Source organism: Pristis pectinata, chromosome 25, assembly GCF_009764475.1.
Source record: "Pristis pectinata isolate sPriPec2 chromosome 25, sPriPec2.1.pri, whole genome shotgun sequence".
Classification (NCBI taxonomy): domain Eukaryota; kingdom Metazoa; phylum Chordata; class Chondrichthyes; order Rhinopristiformes; family Pristidae; genus Pristis; species Pristis pectinata.
The window spans coordinates 17,598,634-17,604,058 of NC_067429.1; positions in this window are offsets into that span (position 1 = coordinate 17,598,634).

The window sequence follows — 5,425 nt, forward strand, 5'->3', positions numbered from 1 at the left end:
GAGCAGGATGAGGGCCAGGTTGGATATATTCTCCCCCTTTTTCTCTAGATTTGTGCCACTGTGTCCTTGGGGACACAACCCATTTTGGGTCTCCAGGAGAAATGGAAATTAGCAATGCAAGAGCAGGATAGGGGCCACACCTGCACCAAGTGCAGCAATACCTCCTCTCCCAGTGTAGTCCCTCCCTCCAGAGAGACAAAGGTTCAAGCAGATGCTGCAGGAACACCATCTTCCTGTGCTTGATGAGCTTAGATGGAGTGGCATCATCGGCTGGGGCCTTAATATTAGCAAGAGAGTCTATAGTTATACCCAACTCCTCCAGGGTGTGTTCAGTATCTAGCTCTTCATCAACAGCAGGAATTTCGTAGTGTCGGCAGCTTCCTTGCTGCTGATGATATCTCAGATTTATAATTCAAGGCAATATTTAGCCCATCTCATCATTTGTTTTTTTACAATCAGTGGTGATCCTAATGGAGCAGTTCTCTTTGCCACTGGATCTGCAAGCAAATCACTTCCTGATATCCCGAAGTCTTTCTGCCATCTAGAAGTCAGAAGTATGTTGGAATACTCTCAATTGCCTGGATGAGTGCAATTCCAAAAACTGGAGTTACTCACTTTGGTTACTCTGACAGGATCTCCCAAACATGCCACCTCTTCCACTGAGAAGGGCAAGCCATGTCCTTCAAGTCACATCATGCTGACCTAGAAATATAATGCTGTTCCTTCATCGGCAATGGGTCAAAACCCTGTAACTCCCTCCCCACCAGGACTGTTGGAATATCTTCAAAGGAAGGTTTGCTAGAGTTCAATAAGGCAGCTCATCACTGCCTTCCCAAGGGAAATTTGGATAGGCAATAAATGCTTGCCTTGACAATGATGCCTGATTTCCAAAATATTAATTAATAGAAGAAAGGCAGTGAGTTCCTTACAGTGAAGCTTACATATTGGTTGCAAATTTTCTCTGAACTCCTTCCCTGCAAGAGGAATATGTCATTTTTTTTATTGATCCACTCTCAGCAACTTTTGCCTCTTGTAAGAGGTATGTTGAGGCTCAGCCTATCAGATTCATGCCAATCACAGCTCTCTTGTGGGCACTGTTGATCAGCCATGCACATGGTCCTTGAGTTCCAGTTTGCCTATCAAGAAGCTCACGTCTTTTTTTTCTTTTCATTTGTTCTCATTGTGTCCACTTATTGAATAAAGACTCGAACCTCCAAGCACCCAATGAAACAGATGGACTGTGATGAGTCAGCACCTTACCAGCCAGGAGCTCGCCACTTCATTTGCTGAGACTGTGCCTAATGTATTAAGCATAGCTTTGGTTTCTTGTTAAAGAAAGGATATATTTTGGAAGGAATGCAACAGAGATTCAATAGATTAATTCCTGAAAGTAGAGATTGAATAAATGGTCCTATAATCCATTTGGAGTTTAGAAAGTTGAGAGGTGATCACATGTAAATATAATGGATGAGAATTTACAACTAGCAGTAATGCAGTGATATAAAACGTCCCTGGCAAAATCTTCCCTTTTTCTAGGTATCAGGTGGGAATCCCTGGTATCCAACAGCTGAGCAGCCAATTACATTAAAAATTCACACTGACAATATACAAGGAAATGGAAAGCAAGGTTTAACTAATTTTAAACATTATGTAGCATTCTATATAAAGGTTGGAACATGTACATGTGATTATGGTAGAAGTTGAAATGTTAAAATAGAATTTTAAAATAAACACCTTAGTGTACCACAAAAAATTCAATTAGATCTCACTTAAAAAAGCATAATATTTTCAGGATGTTTTATACCAGATCCACTTCATAAGTAAGTTAGTTTCACAAAGATTCCATTTCTCTTGATTCAGTTGGAGAAGTTGCAAACAGAGGTCAATGGAAGTGTGCTGAATCACTAATAATGGCTGCCAGGTTAAACTATGCATGTGCAAAAAATCCAAAAGCTACTGTCAGTTTCATCGAATAATGACAACAAATGCAGATAGTTTCCCCATCATTACTACCTCAAAATCCAGATTATAAAATTTTTAAGCGGCTTAATAATGCAGAGATGGAGAAGTTTTGTCTCTTGGTAGGACAGTCTTGGACCAGGAGACAAAGAATAAGGAATTGTCCATTTAGGACTGAGATAAGGAGAATTTCTTCACACAGGGGCCTAAGGATGTTCATCAACTGAGTACATGCACACATTAGATTGATAATTTTTTTGCAGCATGAATGGACATGAAGACAAGGCAGGAAAATAGGATTATTATAGAAATCCAGCCAAGATCTTGAATGGTGAAGTGGTTCAAGGGCTGTGTGGCCTCTGCAGGCTCCTATTTATAATGCACTTCCACTGTTAAATGGAGCTGAGCTTCAGAACAACCCTGGTGTAACTGAATAGTGGGACATTGCTGAAGAAGTGGCTTACCCCTGTTCCTACCATTTCCCTTCCTACATTTTAATGAGGAGTTAACCAGCCAAGTCCAACAGAAAGCGGCAGACATTTTATTCACAAATAGGATTGTGATCTGTCAGTCCAACCAACTTTGAAAACAGCCCCCATGGATTTTTCAGGTAAAATGTTGCTGTAAATGCAAATGTGATTCTTTGTGTCACCAACAGATCAACGCATAATCAATGCACCACGCGGGTTATGAAGTTTCTTTTTTCAAAACATTGAGGAAGTTACAGTGTTAGTAACTATTTCTGGCGAATTTTTGTTTTGGAGTTGTACTGAAGAGCTGAGAAGGAGCGACACCTGAAACCATTGTAACCTCCGGCAAGGGACGCGGCCTCTCACTAGCATCTGAATGTGTCAGAGGGCCATGGACCAACCGACCTCCCGGCCAGCTTTGTTGGTCCCCTTTGATGCCCAATAGCATCAGCGCGAAACAAAATAAAATCTTCATTTAATTTGTACTAATCAACCCGGTGTAAGAAAATACACAATTTAAACAACTGATTTTCTTGCCAATCATTCGTGAACGACAAAATGCCAACCCATCTAGTTTGACATTCTTTCCCCATTCTGAAAATCCAAAAAAATTTTAACTAATTCGTCCCATCTGCAGCTGGAAGAGTGTTGATGTAAGCGAGTTTAACGCATCCCAGATGTTGTACTGTCTGCTCGTTATCAGAAACTTCATTCTGCAATTTGATGGAATGGCTACGACGGTCATTTTTGTTTCTTGACAGTAAGATATCTTAAAGCTACAAAGAAAAAGTCTACAGTTTTTTTCGCTATATTTATGGGTGCATGACTAGGATTTAAACTAATTATGGAAGTTTCCCTTGCAATCAGTGTTTTTTTCCCTGTTTTTCTTTCTCCCCTAATTACTTTGAACAAAATTTCGACCAAAAACATACACACTTGAGTAGATCAAACCTTCCTCGCGTCGGTTCGAATGAATAAAATGCTCAGCCTGGTACTAATAATTCTTCAGTATTCCGTAAGGGGAGCTGGCAGGATCGGAGCACTTGAGGTCGAGATCAGAGGCACTGGGGAGTCGAGGACTGTGTGGGTTATCTGTTTTAACTGTCCGGGCGGAGGGAGAGAGAGAGAGAGAGAAGGGCTAGGAGAGAAGCGACCCTGGGCTCTGAATGTGGAGTCTGGCGTTCTGTTTTAATGACCAAGTGCGTGTGAATCAGAAGCATCGTCAAGGGGCAAGGGGCTTTAAAAAGTTTCAACCCGCAAAACTTACAGATCAATGCTGGGGACTGACGTAGAAAGATTAACGAGATATTCGTGTGTTTCAAAGTTTTGCCTTCGAATCATTTTCAAATATTACACCATAATCTAGTTAAACTTCTCTCATGCTCCTTCACGGCCCCACAGACCTCTGTGATTCTGTTTCCATTCTGGGGGTTATGACAGCTTGCAGCCCGCAAGTCTCCGTCTCTCCAAAGACTGATATACCTCTTCGAGGTCTGCACTGAGTCGCATTGCATCCACTGAAGGATTTGAATTACTTTCAGACGCAGGATCATATACTGTCTCGGTTAAATGACCAAACTGCCAACTCAAGAGCGCCGAAGCCAACACCTTAAGAAACCCACTCTGGACTTGTTTTGTAATGTTGTTGGACAGGCACTTAACTACCAGTTCATCGCCTGGCAGAAAATTAAGGCAGTCTGTGAGAAGTAATAATGTTCTTTGAGATTTTGTGCAGACCGTCTAATCAAGCAATTGGAGTTTTCCCCGTTGACCACCTCATTTGGGGAAGTGACACAGACATTTAATATTGAAAGGATTATTAGGAACTGCTATTATTCTGGTAACTTCCCCTCTGACATTTGCCTACATCAGGGAGATTGCGGGTCTTTTTTTCAGATATTATTTTAAAATGAAGAACTCCTTCCCCACCACAGCCCCTCCCCTCCCAACAGATCATCTTCGTGGAGTTTTGAGTGTTGACCACCAGGGAAAGCGATAATTATTCTAGCAGGTGTACTCAACTCAGGTTGTTGCAAACAATATGTGCAATGCAACCTCACCGGGTGCAGGTCTGGTGGTATCCGATTGCACGCCAGTAAATTAAATTCAAAACGATTTCCGATTGCAGTATTATTTTTCCACCGACCTCTATGCATTGTTTGACCCTTCGGTGTCTGTCCGAAATTTGCTTTGTCGAATGGAGAGGGAACAACTATCTCCGCTTCAGTAATTACAGTCACACCAACTGCGACCCATTGGTACCAATTCCGCCACTCTGGGATATTAACAGCTTGTAAATTAATATTCGATAATGGGACATAACATCCATACAATGGTCACTAAAAAACCTGGAATGGGTGATTTCTTTATGAGAAATTTAGCAGGAAGCTATTCAACTGTTAGTTTATAATTCAACGAATAATTTATTTTATTTAGTTTCTTGGGGGATTTTTTCGATCAGTTTTTTCAGTGAAGTGCTTCATCTTTATATTAAAGTTGCTGCTGCTAAGCTTTATAAAAAAACTGATGAGTTGGCATATCAATAAAATGATTACGTGTGTGCCGGGTTAGTTAAATCGAATCCATTCCCACACTTGAACACTTTCCAGCCTCTCTTCCCCCCTCTGTGACCCAGTCAGGCTTCGACGTGTCTCACTGCTCCTCGGTACCCCGCTGAAATGAAGCCAAAAAAATCGCTGCGATGAGCCTTTCCTTCAGTAAGAATAGGTTTCAACTTTTTTTTAATGTATGTAATTATGGTCCATCAAATTGGATTCATGGGGAGGGTGTGGGGTGTGGGGAGACCATGTGCTGGTCCAATAGCCACATGGCGGCTGAGTACGACCATCCAGAATTCCCTCTTCACCCCCTGATTGGAGGAAGGCTTCCATGTAAATTTCAGTGGATGGGATCGAACCCCTGGACCCTCCCGCGGGCGGGGACTCCGCTTGTTTTCAGCCGGTGAAATAGACCAGGCTGTCTGCAGGTGGGCGGCA